This window comes from Silene latifolia, chromosome 8, assembly GCF_048544455.1.
Source record: "Silene latifolia isolate original U9 population chromosome 8, ASM4854445v1, whole genome shotgun sequence".
Lineage (NCBI taxonomy): Eukaryota > Viridiplantae > Streptophyta > Magnoliopsida > Caryophyllales > Caryophyllaceae > Silene > Silene latifolia.
Window position 1 is genome coordinate 17,913,324 of NC_133533.1, and position 17,330 is coordinate 17,930,653.

The window sequence follows — 17,330 nt, forward strand, 5'->3', positions numbered from 1 at the left end:
TCGCCGTTCTGGTGGCGAGAGTTGCCGAGTTGGAGGGCGCCCAGCAGTAGCCTTGTGTAGTTTTGTAGACTTGTACATTTTGGACATTTGATTTTTGAACATTTTTTGGACTCCGTTTGGGGCGCAAGCCCCCGGTTTGCTTGGACTTTGGACTTTGTTCGGGGAGCAAGCCCCCAGTTTGCTTGTACATTTGTATATACGACGGCCCTGAGTGCCTTTGTTGGTTGTGTTGCTTGTACCGCAGTTAGTTCTTGAACAGTTTGGTAGACAACGGTTTGCGCCGTCATGTCGCTTCGAAATTTACATGGAAATTACGCAAAACATACATTTTATATACATAAGGCCTTTGATTAGCGCAAAGTGAGACTCAAAAGAGCACGAGGAAAAGAAAAAAATTTGCCGGAAATGACCGGACGGTAGGGAGGGTTACCCCCTAAAAAAAGAAAAAAGAGAAATCTGTAAGTGTAGGAATGAAATGTTGAAATGAAAACAAAAGAAAATTATTTCCCAAAAAGAAAATGAAATTTACTTCCTAAAAAAAAAATGAAATTCATTTCCTAAGAATAAAAAAAAGAATTTAAGTGTCATGAAATGGCGAAGGTGTCGATGCCGCTTCGAAATGCGTGCCCGCGAAAATAGGAAACTTGAAACATGGTAAACTGCTCGTATTTACCAAAATAAAATCCCGTAGGAATAGGAAATTATTCGTTATAGAATTAGGAAGGATCCAAACGCGGAAATCACAGAAAGTAAACCTGGGGAAGAGGCGCAGATGAGTCGCGTCCTTTGAAGAGGCGCAACAGGCGCGCCTGTTCCTGCCGGTCCGTTCTGGCGGATTTTTGGAAACAACAATTAGTAAAAATAGAAGCGTCGACGGGGCGTTAATTCACACGATTCTTCCGTCTCTTCCTCGTCTATTCACATAAAACTCTCAAAATAAATCTTCAAGAGAAAATTGTCATCATGAATACTTTGGAGATCCGCTTGAAGGAATGGACCAATGAGTTTTCAAATATGGAGAAGCACGACATGGGTGCTTATAACCTTGGGTCTTTGTTGAGTTTGAAACTCATTAAGGTAGTAAAACCGTTCTTGGATGCTTGCCTTGACTATTGGGACCCGAATTATCATGTTTTCGCGTTCTCGGGAGGTGATATTTGCCCGTTTCCTAAAGAAATTGCTGCTATTGGTGGGTGGGACCCCGAACATTTACCTGCGATTCCTTCCACTTCACAAGGGCAATTGGTCTCCCTTGTGACGGGTTACCATTTGTGGCGGATATTTTGTGAGTTAAAATGGTAACAAAATGGGTTAGTGGAGAAAGGGGACCACATGAACAGTGTTGCAGAGAGAGAAAAAGTGGGTACTTTGTGAGGTAAAATGGTATCCGTCACTCAAGAGTGACGGATATGTGCCGTCACAAACAAGAATTTGTGTCACAAGGGTATAAGAGCAAATTCAGAGACTTGCTTGGACTGACTAGACTTGAGGTGGATCGCTTAGTTACCCCGAAAGGCGTGAGAATGTTGGACTTTGTAGACCGATTCATTAACAGGGCCGACCCTACTGTTTCCCATGTTGCCAGGAGGAGGGCATTTGGCTTTTGTTTGCTGCACGTGTATGTCTTCCAAGGACATGTCAATGAAGATTTGAGAGGTGATCCCCGTCTTTTGGGTCTTATTGAGCAAATGGAGCTGCGCAGGAGCCCAGCTTGCTTGTGCTTAGGAGAGATTATCTTGGGTTTGGATAATAGGAAATCCAACCGCGATCTGTCGTTCTTGGGGAGTCCCGTCATTTTGCAGGTAAAAGACATCATCAATTTTTTTTTTTTCTCGTTTTTTTTTTTTTTTTTTTTTTTGTTTGGTGTCTAATACCTGCTCTTGGTAGGTTTGGCTTATGGAACGGCTCCGATTGATCGAACCCCCAGTTCATGCACTTTCCTATCATTCCCGTATGGTTGCGATGAGGACGCGATTGTACATGGTGGACTTCACCCGGGTCTGCGATTATTGGAAGAACAAGCTGAAAAGTGATGATGGCCCGTTGATTAGGTGGGTTGTACCGTGGTGGCACCTCAAGTCGTCACACGGGGTGTCTTCTTTGGATCCCACTAGGTCCGTGCGCATTCCGGGATTGGAGTTCATGGTATGCATCTTTCCGGAAAGATTGATGAGGCAAGTTGGGTTGAAGCAGACGATCCCTAGGCTTGATACCGTCCCGCAGACTACTATGGCGCTTACTACAGAGAGCCGAAGAGAGTGGGCCATTAAATGGGCCCAAAGAAACATGTGGTTTTTGAGCTTCTCCGCCAATGCTTTGTGGGTGTCGGACTCTTATCTGAGGTGGAGAAAGGCTGCAACTCCGGAAGAGCGCGAAAGACTGAGGAAACGTGAACCGGTTGTTTACAAGGTGCGCGAGGGAGAGAAAGAGAAGGAGAAGCATCTGACAGAGGGAGAAGAAGAAGCTGGATTTCAGGTCATTCATCCTTCGAAGAAATCAAAGACTACTCCTGTTGCGGAAATGGTGGTCAGCAAGAACGGAAGAGTCAGGCCTCGAGAAAGACCGCTGGTGATTAGGTCTGAAGTGGTGCAAGAGCGCCCGGCTCGAGGTCGTGACAAGAAATATGACAAGAGTGACAAGGGCAAGGGGAAGATGGAGGAATAGCCCGAGTCCTTATTTATTATTTGATTATTATTATTATTGTTGTTGTAATAAAAGGGAGAGATTTTTAGAATCCTAGCCTATTCTATTTTTATTATGTAACGTACTATTATTATTTTAGAAATTGAATGAAATAAAAAAGGTTAAATGGTTATGAAACCGTTGAGATTCTCCACTTATTATTCTTGTCGAATTTCAAATGCAATGCAGATATCCTTCTATTTACATTTTTTTAGATATAATGGGTTGAATCCCGTGAAGGATTGCCTACGTATTCACTTAAAAAAAGCGAAATCAAACCCTTGCGCGTAGTTCAAGTAAATGTAAAAGAATAATTGTTCGAAGCAAGAGCTTGTAATGAACATAGAAAATAAGCATGAGCTTTTGCTTACTCTGAAGGTGCGAATTTAGTTTATTTGATGATATGAGGATGACAAACTTGTCAAAATGCAAGAGCACAGTGACATTTAGCCTATTTGAGCTTGGCCAGGGGCCGTTTATTTAGTGCCACAAAAGCGACACATGGGTTTACGCGAGGCGCGTTTTTGTCCTATTCTAGGCATAGTATCGTTTCAATTGGTCGAGGTTTGTGGGGTTTGAAAACCCATTCCCATCTAGGTCTGTGATTCTAACCGCACCCCCTGGGAGTATGGATTTGACTAAATATGGTCCGGCCCAATTAGGTTTGAATTTTCCCCTTGGGTCGACAGGTAAAAGAGCTCTAACCGATTTGAGTACTAAGTCTCCTTCTTTGATGTTTCTTGGCCTAACCCTTTTGTTGAAAGCTCGTTTGATACGGGCTTGATATGTTTGGACATTATGTAAGGCGCGTAGCCTACGCTCATCCAGGAGGATGAGTTCTTCATACCTATCCTTCTTCCAATCGGCCTCCGGGATTTGGCTTTCTAGTAGAATACGTAAGGATGGTATTTCTAGCTCGACTGGTTGTACAGCTTTCATGCCGTAGGTCAAATAGAAAGGAGTAGCCCCAGTGGGTGTTCTAACAGATGTGCGGTACCCCCATAAGGCGAAAGGTATCTTGCTTGGCCAATCTATGTAGTTGTCGGTCATTTTCTTGAGAATCGTGACAACATTCTTATTTGCTGCCTCTACCGCGCCGTTAGTCTGTGGTCTATAGGGCGAAGAGTGGTGATGCTTAATCTTGTATTTGGCTAGCAATTGCTCTGTTTCAGCTTGGAAATGTGACCCATTATCGCTAATGATCTCATGTGGGCAACCATATCGACAGATGATGTTGTTTTGTATGAATTTGGCCACATTTTTAGCCGTAAGACTAGTGTAGGAAGCCGCTTCTACCCATTTTGTGAAATAGTCAATCGCTACTAGGATGAAACAGTGACCTCCTGTTCTGGCTGGGGTTATTTTCCCGATTATGTCAATTCCTCATGCGGAGAATGGCCAAGGAGATGTCATCGTGTATAGCAACGAAGGAGGGACATGTTGTACATTCCCGAAGATTTGGCAATTGTGGCAATGTCTCACGTATTTGATGCAGTCGGATTCCATTAGGGTCCAATAATACCCTAAACGTGTGATTTTCTTTGCCATCATGGGCCCACTCATGTGAGGACCGCATTCTCCGTCGTGGACTTCTTCCATCACCTTTCGTGCCTGTGAATGATCAAGGCATCGTAGGACTACACCAAGAGGTGTTCTTTTGTATAATTCTCATTGCATCAGAATGTATTGGGAAGCTAGTAGGCGTATAGCGCGTTGTACCCTTTTGTCCATATCCGGTGGATAGGTACCGTTAAGTTTGAAATTCAAGATTGCTTGGAACCAGGGTTCCTGTGCGATTTCCTCTTCGTCGGTGATTTGATGGACGTACGCCGGCTCTGACCGTCGTTCGATACACAAAGGCATTCCCATCATGTGATCTGGCATATTAATCAAAGATGCAAGTTTCGCAAGAGCGTCTGCAGATTGATTTTCCTCCCGAGGTAGGTGTAGGTATGTTACATGATCAAAGAATTGAGCGACTTGGTCTATCCTAGCCTGATAGGGTGCGAGGCTTTCACTTCGGATTTTCCAAGATCCTGTAACTTGGTTGATGATCAGCGACGAGTCCCCATGTACGCGGAGGTTTTTGATGCCTAAGCTTACTGCCGCTTGTAGCCCAATGAGACAAGCTTCGTATTCTGCGGCGTTGTTTGTCACCTCGAAGTCGAGCTTGACAGCAATCGGTGTATGCTCACCTTCAGAAGAAATGAGATACACTCCTATCCCGAATCCTCTTAAGTTTGATGCTCCATCAAAGTACAGATCCCAGGAGTCTACATCTGTTTGAAGTATATCCTCGTCGGGAAATGACCAAGTATCTATGGTTTGTGCGTCGTTGATGGGATTTTCGGCGAAGAATTCGGCGACGGCGCGACCTTTTATAACTTTTAGTGGCACATATTTGAGGTCGAATTCTGAGAGCATCAGAGTCCATCTTGCCAGACGTCCGTTGAGGACGGGTTTCTCGAAGAGGTATTTGACTGGATCCATTTTGGAGTATATCTTGACGGAGTAGCTAAGCATGTAGTGACGTAGCTTCTTCATTGCCCACACAAGAGCGAGGCATGTCTTTTCGAGTTGTGAGTATTTGCACTCGTACTCCAAGAACTTCTTACTTAGATAGTAAATAGCTCTTTCTTCGCTTCCTACAGTTTGAGCCAACATGGCACCCATGGCGGTTTCAGTTACTGTGAGATATAAACCAAGAGGTTGATCTCGTTGCGGTGGCATGAGCACTGGTGGTTTAGCCAATATCTCCTTAATTCGGTCAAACGCCTTTTGACAATCATCATCCCACATGGTGTGGTCTGTTTTCTTGAGTTTCTTGAAGATAGGCTCGCAAATCATCGTGAGTTTCGATATGAATCGACTTATGTATTGTACTTTTCCTAGGAATCCTCTGACTTCTTTTTCTGTTTGAGGTTGTGGCATTTCAATCAGAGCTTTGATTTTTGAAGGATCTATTTCTATTCCTCTTTGGCTAACGACATATCCCAGGAGTTTGCCAGACGTTACCCCGAATGTGCATTTCTGAGGATTGAGTCTCATGTTGTACTTTCGTAGCCTTGCGAAGAACTTGTGAAGGTTTGCAATATGTCCCTCTCTTTCCTTGGATTTGACGATCATGTCGTCTACATATACCTCAACTTCTTTGTGCATCATGTCATGTAGGAGTGTAGTTGCGGTGCGTTGGTATGTAGCTCCGGCGTTAATCAATCCGAATGGCATTACCGTGTAGCAATATGTTCCCCATTGGGTGACGAATGCGGTCTTGTGCATATCTTCCATGGCCATCTTGATTTGGTTATAACCCGCATATCCATCCATGAAGGATAATAACGCGTGGTCTGCAGTATTGTCTACCAATATGTCAATGTGAGGTAGAGGGAAGTCATCTTTCGGACTTGCTTTGTTTAAGTCCCTGAAATTAGGGATGTCAACGGGTCGGTTTCGGATCGGGTGGAGCCTCACCCGAATCCATCACCCGACTTCATCCAGTTCACCCGACCCACCCGTCACCCGATTAAGTCCTTACCCGAATCCAACCCATCCATCATCCGCGGGTGAATCGGGTGGATCGGGTGATTAATGGGTGAGATAATTATAACAATAAAAGTAAAAAAAAGCCCCTGAAATTCAACAAACTATGCACAAAACATCAATCCATCCATTATAAAATTTACAACGGATTCAATTCTAAAATGCCATTTCAATTTTACCACAAAAAGCATTGTCTATTACATATACGGAGTATTACTTGAGCGGCAATTACAACACCGTTGTGTCACCCTTACGACAGCATCCTTGAGTTGAGAACTTAAACGACTTACGTTGACGAAAGTAGATCTCAGTCATCTTGGTTCACAGAGATAAGTTATTGATTGGCCGTTGGCGATTTGGCGGTGGTCGGAGAAGTTTGAAGGAGTTATGTGACTGGTGATGATTGGAGGAGGTCGAAGGAGAGCAGTGTATTTGGCGGTGGTTTAGGTGGTGCATGCGGTGGTCAGAAATTAAGAAAGAGGGTAGAAGAGGACGGAAGGGAAAGTAAGGGAGAGAGAATGAAAGATTTACTTAGGGTTTGATAGAAGATAGGCGTGCATTAGTGTATACACAGTATATAAAAGGAATTCGATGATTTTTTATTTTATTTTTAATTATAATCGGGTGGATGGATCGGGTGACGGATGAAATTTCTCCACCCGAACCCGACCCGATCCATCACCCGACTCACCCGTCACCCGCTTTTCACCCGTTTAGTTCGGGTTTTCATCCATTAAAATTCTTCGGGTGGATCGGTTTAGAGCGGATTCGGGTGAAATTGACATCCCTACCTGAAATCAACACAAACACGGATTCTCCCATCCTTTTTGGGCACGGGTACTATGTTAGCTACCCAGTCAGAATACTCGGAAACTTTGATGAACCCGGCTTTGAATTGCTTGTCTACTTCTTCCTTAATCTTTAGAGCCCATTTTATTCTCATTCGTCGAAGCTTCTGTTTCACAGGTTTGAAACCTGGCTTAATCGGAATCCTATGTTCGGCGATATCTCTGTCGATCCCTGGCATGTCTTTGTAGGACCAAGCGAACACGTCTTTGAATTCATTTAGGAGGTCTATGAAATCGGCCCGTTCGGTAGAGCTCAAGGTAATCCCTATCCTAAGTTCTTTGGGTTCTAGTTCGGTTCCAACATTGATGGGTTCGGTGTCCTCTATTACAGGTCCCCCTTCCCCTTCCTGTAATATTTATTTGGCTACGTAGGGAGGTATTTCGGTCAAGTCTGGGTCTTGGTCTTCCTCAGTATCATCGTAAACAGAATTGCACTCAAGATAACACAAAGAGTAAGCGAGTAACCGATTTATTCATTTAAGATTTGAGTAAAGTTGAAACAAAGAGGCCAACCGATCCATGGTCGAGTGGCGGTAAAGGGACGAAGAATTGGGGCATTTCCGAACTACCGTGACTACTCGAGGCTAAGCTAGGAGAAACGAAGGGAGTGGGGATGACAACAGGAGTAGATTCTCTAATGACTCCTCTAGACTTTGACTCTGATTCCGACTCCGACTCCGACTCGAACTCGTCGTCTTCTGGTTCTCCTTTGAACATCTCTCCTTCTCCAGTAGTGAGCTTGAAGAGTCTTCCTTGGTTGTTGGTCCATTTGATAGATTTCCTCCATCCTTTTCGCCGCTTTGTGTCGATTTCGTGATCAATGCGGTGGGGTTGAAGCGATCGTCTTGAAGTATCATAGTAATGATCTCATCCTGCGCGGCCCTAATGAATCGATCTTCTCCAAACAATAGGCTAACAGCTTGTTCGTCGAAGCAAGGTGCTTGACGGGTTTTGACGGTAGGAACCGTTTCGGGAGGAATGAAGTAGCAATCGTGAAAGATCTCGATTCCGGCTAACTTCCTCTCAAGATAATGCCAAGGTTCGGGAAATCCGTGAAAGAGTTCCGAACTTCCTTCTTGAACGAAGTACCCATTTAGAGTGGGGAGATATGGCCTCATTTGGACTCCCACGTGCTTGCGATTTTGGACTTGGGCGAGCATTTCGAGAACTTCCTCTTTTGTGGGTTTGTACCCTAGTCCAAGTGGTATCCTTGTCGAGTTGCCTTCCTTGTATGGTGCGAAGGTGTTCTTCCGAATTGGGTTTAAAGGCATTCCAGGGAAGTATCCCTGGGATTTGAGTATGTGGTTGACCACCAAGTTAGAGTAGGGATTATAGTATAAGGGTGCCAACTCACTTTCTATGACATTTACACTTTGGAAGCCTCCAAGTTCGTATATGGGATCCGCAAGGACTTGATTGTTTGATTGCTTTTCGATTATTGCCTTGATGGGTGACGAAGTGATCGTCACTACTTTGCCATTTAGTGGAATCTTGATCTTTTGATGAAGGGTGGATGTTACCGCTTTGGAAGCATGAATCCAAGGCCTTCCCAGAAGTATGTTGAATGAAGCTTCGATGTCCACTATTTGGAAGTTTACCTTCCGTTCAATCGGCCCCGTGGCTATGGTTAGGTTAGCAAGTCCTACCATTTTTCGTCGCGTACCGTCATATGCACGAACACCTTGATTTGTAGGAGTCCAATCCGACTCTTTCATGCCTAGTTTGTATGCCGTTTTGAGGGGTATGACGTTGACCGCGGAGCCATCGTCTACCAAGGTCATTGGCACATTTTTCTTTAGACAAATGACAGTGATGTATAGAGCGAGGTTGTGACTAGCGCCAAAAGGTGGCAAGTCTTCATCCGAGAAAGTAATAGGATTACTTAGCTTAGGTGATTCTTGGAAGACCAAGTTGACTACATCTTCAGGAGTGGAGTTATGTGCCACATTCAATTTGGCCAAAGCTTGCAGTAAAGCTTGGCGATATGGAAATGAGCTTGCCACTAGTTGCCAGACTGAAAGATCAGCCTTGGTTTTCTGTAATTGCTTGAGCAAATGATCAGTGGGGTCATCTTCGTTGTCATTTGGTGTGATGACGTTGGTTGGACCGTTTTGAGTAGCGCTTTGATATGGACGACCCGAACGAGTTAGGTGATCCACATCTTGGTCTTCACCATTTTGGACTATTTCCTTGACTAGGGAGTTTTCAATGAGATATTCGTCTTCATCATCATCGGCCCAAACCCCATTGACTGCAGCTAGTTCCTTCATTCTCATGATATCACTTTCTAATCGTATGATTTGATCGACTAGTTTATCCACCATGGTGACTACTTCTTGCATAGTGGCATTTTGAGAGAAGATCAATGGTACGCGTTCTTTAGGTATTGCATTGGGATTGCGCAGGGCCGTTACCATGTTTTCTAGTTCCCATACTTGTCTATCTACATTCCTTGCCCATGTGATGAAGTCGGGAATGGTAGGGGAGATAGTGGAGTAGAGCCTTTCCTTCTCAATTGCATGAATTTCATTTTTGGTGGGAGAAATGAGGTGTGAGCAATCTAAGGTAGATTCGTCACTTGTAATCACTAGAACTCCAAGAGGATTTTGAGTGTTGTTGGGCTTACCTCTTGGTGGAATTGGAAGTCGACCGTCTTCAATCATATCTTGAAGCACGTGTTTCAACTTGTAGCATTTTTCTGTGTCGTGCCCTTTGCCCCTATGGTATTCACAGTACGAATTTTCATCCCAAAACTTGGACTTCTTTTCGGGTTCGAGAGTAGGTCCAATGGGTTGGAGTTTACCTTGCTTCATTAACCTTTTTAGAGCGTTGGAGTACGTATCCCCAAGGTTTGTGAATTTCCTTGGTGGAGTAGTTTTCTTAGATGGCTCGAGAAGGTTAACTTCGTCGGTATTGCTAGTAGAGCCGTATGAACGACTTGTGGACCCTTGATATCCTCGACCTACCGTTTTGGACAAGAGTCCTTTACGGATGTCATCTTCAATTCGTGTCCCTAGTACGGTTAAGTCCTTGAAAGTCTTGATGTTTTGATATCTCAAATGGTTGGCATATATGGGCTTGAGATTATCCACAAACTTTTCCACGAGAGTAGCCTCATCCGGGCGTTCAACTAGTTGAGTACTAGTTTTCCTCCACCTACTTAGGAAGTCGGTGAATCCTTCTTTGTCATTTTGGGTAAGAACCTCTAGAGTACGCATGTTGACTTGGATCTCGGCATTATCCGCGTATTGTTTCGAGAAATCGATTGCGGCATCTTCCCAAGTAGCGACCTTCTTGTGATCTAAAGTGTAGAACCATTGCTTCGGGATGGTGTCAAGAGATGAAGGAAAGATCCTTAAGAACATCTCGGGTTTGATGCCTTTGATAGACATGTAATCCTTGAAGGCACGGATGTGGTTCAAAGGGTTCTCATGTCCTTTAAACTTAGGGATGTCCGTCATGCTAAAGTTAGTTGGCAATTTGGAATTGACGGCTTCATACTTGCGATTGTTTTCCCTATAAATGTCATCTCCCTTAAGGTACATCAATTGCTCCTCTAGGTATTGGAGTCTCTTCTCGACCGCAGTTGTCCCTATGATAGGATTCTCATCCCCAGACTCGTCATCGGAGAAACGTAGTACTTCACCTTTAAGGGGAGCCAACCTTCCCTCTACATCAAAGATACGGCCTTCGATGAGCTCAAGGCGGTCATAGGTTTGGTTTTGGGTAACTTGCATTTGGGCTAGCGCGGCTAGGATTCGATCATTACTATCTTGAATTTGCTGGAGATTTGTTTCTTCACTTGATCCGGGCATCTTGGAAACTGGATAAGAGATCGGCGACGAATCAAAACACGATCGACCATTCTATCACACTTGCTAAAAGAGGAAAAGTTTTGACTCGTGAAGTGGGTGTGTGCCACTTGTGTTGAGTGAATTTTGAAGAAAGACAAGGTCTTTGAAAATGTGTGTCTTAGTCAACTGTAGTGTAGTTGTAGGAGTGGACTCGAAGTGAGGTTTGAAATGGGCTTGTGGCCCGAATTTTGACACGACAAACGGACAGAGTTTTGACCGGATTTTGCGCTAATTGAAGGCTTTTTTTTTCGAAATTTTGTTTTGAAATTGGGTTTTGATTTTTTGAAAATTCGTCATGATTTGTTTAGAAATGGTGATCACGTAAGGTTTACATATTTATACAAGCATTATAACGGGATGCTGAGTGCATTTAAAAAAAGGGTTTTGGTTTAAAGGGTGGGTTGCCATGCCGAACCATCAAACCCGAAGTCTGTGGAGAGGCTCGTGCCAAACAAGAGTAAGGCCGATTCCTAGTCCATTTCCTCAAGTAGTGAAGGCCCTTGATACAAACAAGAGTAAGCATCATGGTATGGATGACGTCAATCGCTATCCATCCTTAGGCCCAAATAAGAATTAGGACCGTTTAGACGGGACGATTGGTCGAATGGGTTGGGTTGGGCCTAGGAAAGCCGAATAAACGATCTAGGAAGACCGAGTTATGAAAACCGACAATTGTCTTGTACAAACTTATTCCCTAACCTTGTTCGAGTTTCACCCTTGCTACACGTAAGTGTATTTTCCCCAGCGGAGTCGCCAAACTGTGGACAGCGGGCCGCCCACGGGGGCGCTTGGTGAAGGTCGAAAAATAAGCGTTTGCATTTTGTAAGGAGTCGCCACCAATTTTTATGGGAAATTGGAACCGTTCGAATACCTCATGTCATGTCAAGACATAAAGTAGTGACATGAACACTAAGCAATCGTTACCCTTAGCATTCTATGTCTAGAATGACTCTCGTGGATGCCAATGAACACGGGTGCTCACGGAGATCTGGAGTAAGGGGTGAGGGTACGTATTAGGAAGCTCTTTTGATCGAACACCTAATCCCGCCCGCCTCGATAGCGGCCTCTACTAATGATTAGGGAAGTTATTCGTACTTGATATATCGTCGGCTATATGCATGCAATGCAACATCCGTAGATTAATCCTAACATGTGAGAATTAACTAAGTCGGTTGACACGTAATTAGCATACAATTGGGTCGAAGTAGGATTTAATGTTGATTTACATGTGAAAACATACAAATGATAAAAGAAATACAATAATTATGAATTACAATAATGAAAATTACAATAATTACATTGGAATAAGCGATTTATGTCGAAAATACCTTTAAAACGGATAATTTGATAAAAGAATAAAAGAACAATTAACGAACAGGAATTAGCGATAATACGGATAATAGTTAGTTAATTACGTAAGCTAATTAAACTATATCAAGGCAGAAACGGAGTTCAGGGATTTAACTCGGCCAGAAGAAGTAGCGCAGCAGTAGCTGCGTCCTTTGAATAGCGCAGCGACGCCGCGTCCGTTCCTTGGCTCGGCCCCGGTCGTGAAGCCGTGATTGCAAGCCGTTAATGTCGATTGGTGATTTAAAGGATTAATTGATGATATTTACTCGGATGAAAGTGATTAACAGGTTAATTACATGTGAATGATGGTCATAAAAGCGATAAACATGAATGATACGGATGCAAACGAATTAATTACAAGGGATTACGATGAAAACATTAATGAGTCCTCTGTTGAAATAAGTCAATTAGGCTAAATACGACGGATATACAACGAATATGCGAATAAGCAGATGAAAACTATATCAATGGCGAATTCTTAAACTCAATATGAACAAATTGAATCTCTAAAATCCGGGTTTGAATTTAATGACGAAAACCCGCAAATATGAATTATTTAGGATTTAAGTCGGATTTATGACGATTAAGACATGCTAATGAATGATGAATTATATGATACAATATACATATGAATTATCAGTGACGATTATACCAAAGAATTAACGGACAAACAAACAACAAATAAAAAGAAACGAATTACAGAGGACGAGGAAGAAGAAAAGAAGCAGGAACTGCGGCAGCCTCACGAAGAGGTGCAGCAGAACTCGCGCTCCTTCAAGAGGTGCAGCGATTCTTTGCGTCTTTTCTCGACGTCTCTCTTCATCGGAAATCCGCAAAAACGAGTTTTAAAGCACGGTTTTAGAAATCGGTTTTAACGGTGTTTTCGACATAAATCTTACAATGGTGATACGATAAATAAAATACAATAAATGAATAAGGATTATACACCCTCAGACTTACATGTTGACGAAACGAGATGAACTAAGATATCGACTAGTGAATGCTCGACGCGAATGCAAAGAGAGTGCCCTCGTAAGAGGAAAACGATTGATTAATTAAGTTGATTATTGGTGTAGTTGGTCAAATTGGTCGGTCATGCAAACGGAGAGGCTGGTACCCGGAAAGATCCGAGCTTACGTGGTCGGAAGTCCAAGCACGTAGGCGCCAGTTAGTAAGAACAAAGTCTAGAATGCAAAGGGAGAAGAGAAGGGCGGACACTCGCGTGAGAAATATGAGGAGCGAAGGCTCCTATTTATACTAATCACACGGAGGAATAGGGTTTCGGAGACTCTTTGGAAGTGAATCTCGGAAAGATATGAAAAAGATACGTAAGATATGCAAAGAAGGGCCTGGGAAAAGGCGCAGCAGCCCACGCTGCGTCTCTTGGAAGAGGCGCAAAGACTGGCCGTTGCGTCTATTCCCAGTGAGGTTTCCTCCGTGAAGAAAGATTTCCGCGTTTGAGTTATGGTAGGACGGAAATAATTCGATTATCTTATGAATATTACGGGATATTATTTGCCAAAAGATAAAATTTATGGAATATAGAATAGAAATACCCGGAACATTCCAGAATATTCCGACTCGGGATTTAACAGTTATCAGAAAATGGAGACGGTTTTTGACCCGGACTCCGAATGTACTCTAATTACTACCAAAACGACCGTATCGGGACGTAGATGACAACTAAGAGGTCGACATTAATGTTTGAGCAGTCACTTGACGATAAACTTACGAACTGTCACAAATCGTTCCGCGTACCAAACATGCGGCCCAATCATCACCGGGTGGTTTGTGGGAGGTGCAGAAACGAGGTGTCTACAGTGTTTTGAGCTAATATTTGTTATTTTAGTGCATTTGTTTGTCTCCACATGTTTTGTAGGATACCTAAGCTTTTTGGAGCTAAAATACTACAAGATGAGCTACTAGAGTGCAATGGCTAAGCAAGACCAAATATTGGGCTATCATGGAGTGTTTGCATGGGTTTTTCATGAAGAAGTTGATGGACTAATGTGTGCAATACAATTGTTGTCAACAAACCAAAGTCAAGCCCAACTTCAAGTCCAAGTCAAGATGGAAAAGATAGGATTTCAAGCTACCTAGGATGCCAAGAATTAAGGTCTTAACCGGGTGACTAATCGCACAATTAATCACCAACATAGGATTCTCCAAGCAATTAAGAGGAGAATTAAGGCAAAGGAGCTAGAAACACACGACCCCGATCGGGGTGGGGTGGCCCCGATCGGGGTTGCATGCCTTTTGGCTTTTACGTTATGCTCTTCTCTCCTATAAATAGGAGAGGTGTTCCAAAACTTTTGGCATCCAATCTTTACGTCTCATTTTCACTTCACAATAGCCTTAAGCTTTATATTTCTCTCATTAGTCTTCTCATTTTAGTTTACAAGTTGTTAAGCTTTCTTTAGTTTAATCTTTCAACATTTGGTACTCAAGTTATTATTCAAGCATTTTGTTATTCAAGCATTTGGTTATTATACATTTCTCCTTTACAAGTTCTTCCCTATTGAGGTATTCTTATTTCTAGTTTGCAAATTTACATTTCTATCTTAGCTTACACATAGTTTATAATTAAAGTACTTAATTTAGATTACATTAGCATTATTTCTTATACATGTTATATCATCTAGTTCTTATAAATCATTTAATCATGTTTATCATTTCTCTTAATATAACTTACAATTTACACTTTAACATGAGTAGCTAAATCTCTTAGTCTAAGGGCTAGGGGAGCCATGCATAAATCAAATATATAACATGATAAGATAGGTTAAAAATAATATTGTCTAAATTGCTTCTATCACATGCTTGTGCCACAATGTTTAATCTTTGTTTAGGGCCCTATTCATTTGATTAAGTTTGTTTATTCGTTCTATAAGTCGGGAGGCACGGAATTGAATTAGACTAAGCATGTGTAGTAGGACGACCTAGTCATGGACGAGAGTTTCTCTAGGACCCGGTCTATGGTTGATGCTAATATCGTAAGATGGGTATCTTTAAGCCTAAGCAATTGACAATGTTATTAGTACCAAGTTTATCATGATTATATGTTTACCTTTGCATGCGTGACCCGAACCCCTTAGACTCCCTTTTATTATATAATTTACATCATAATTCTTATTAATCATCAAACAACCAAACCAAACCAAATCGTAATCGACCTTGATAAAAATCTACCCATAGCAATTCACGAAGTAATTCCCATTTCCTTGTGTTAGACCTCTATTGCTACATTAACTTGTTGTTTAGGGAATTTATCTTTGCATAGGTACGCGATAATCCTATCAAATTTTTGCGCCGTTGCCGGGGAAACGGTTTTATTGCTTTTTGAATTGTCGATTTTTATCTTGTTTTTTGTTGTCTTGAGGAACACTTGTTCCTTGAGACCGTTACTTATCATTTTCCTAGAAATTGTTGTCTTATGCCCAGGTCCTCTCGTAGTGGAGAATTGCTTTCACCGGATTCCGAGCCGGAGAAAACCTTTAGGAGAAGACGACGATTTTGGAAGGAAGTTAAAGAAGCCACTTCTCCCATCCAAGTTGAAAGTGCTAGAAAGTCTTACTTAGACGATCTAGAAGCCCTTGAAGAGGAGGAGGTTTCTTGTTCATCATCTCCACCACCATCACCATCTACTACCAAAAAGATGGTGAGACTTTCCGATCACTCAAAACCCACCGCGGCCATGCTTCCGGCCGGAATCACAACCACTCAAATCACCGCGCCGGACTTCGAGATCAAACCGGCTTTCATTAGCCTTGTGGAGAGAAAGCAATTTGGAGGAAGTCCTTTGGAAGATCCCAATTTGCATGTGCAAAACTTTTGTGACTATTACTCCATGATCCGTCAAACGGGCATCACCCAAGCCCAAATAAGGGAAATACTTTTTCCTTTCTCTTTGAAGGACAAAGCCAAGCTTTGGATCAATAGCCTTGACCGCACCACCTTGGGAATCACCAATTGGGAGACATTGGCTCTTGCTTTTTATCAAAAGTTTTTTCCACCGGAGAAAACTCAAACTTTAAGGAGCCAAATTACCGGATTCCGTCAACAAGCTCTTGAGAGCTTATACGAAGCTTGGGAGAGGTACAAAGAGCTTCAAAGGCAATGCCCACATCATGGGCTAGATGATTGGTTTCTAGCAATAACATTCTACAATGGATGTTGTGCCGAGTCCCGAAGGATTCTTGATTCCGCCAACAATGGGCGGTTTGATCAAATTGACACCGATCTTGCTCATTCCACGATCGAATCTATGGCGACCCATGATGCCCAATATGTCAATTCCCGAGTTGTGACACCTAAAGGTAAAGAAGAATCCTCTAACAACTCCGTTTTGCTAGCTCAAATTGCCTTGCTCCAACAACAATTGGCGGAGAGAGATGCTAAGGATTCCCTTCAACAACTCAATGTTGTGTCTTCAACGACCCAAATCATTGTTTGTGATGGTTGCGGAGGTGCGAGTCATTATGCCGCTCATTGCCGAGCTCCTATGGAAGAGGTAAATGCTTTTCAAGCTCTAAGACAAAGTTCATATCCACCGGCTACATTTTCCAACACATATAACCCGAATTCAAAATTCCATCCGAACTTGTCTTACAATAGCAACAATGTGCTTAATCCACAACCTCCACCACAACAAAATGCTTATGTTCCTCAACAACAAAAGTATGTCCCTCCACCGGGTTATCAAAATCAACAAAGGCCCCCACAAAACAATTACCAACAAAATCCACCACAAAATGGCCAACAAAACAATCAAGAAGTTGGTAAGCTCGAGGGCATGATAATCCAAATGCAAAGGGAATTATTGGCTCAAATTCAAAAGAACGATCAAGCTCATAGTGTCGCGGTCAAGATGTTGGAACAACAAGTGGCTCAACTAGCCGCTTCTAATTCTCAAAGGAAGAATGGTCAACTACCTCCCCAAGGTGAGCAACCACATGAAACCGCTAATTCTATTTCCTTGAGAAGTGGTTCAAGCTATGATGGGCCATCCATGACTTTGGATGAAGAGGTGGTTGTTAAAAAGGCTAAGCTTGGGGGA

The 17,330-nt window shown here is 42.8% G+C and overlaps 1 non-coding gene across 1 annotated transcript; it reads right to left on the reverse strand.

Annotated features, from left to right (window-relative positions):
* Positions 1 to 16,300: 16,300 nt before the first annotated feature.
* LOC141597762 (small nucleolar RNA R71) lies at positions 16,301 to 16,408 on the reverse strand. The gene has a single exon (XR_012522980.1). It is a non-coding gene; the product is annotated as a small nucleolar RNA R71 (small nucleolar RNA).
* Between the last annotated feature and the right edge of the window lie 922 nt (positions 16,409 to 17,330).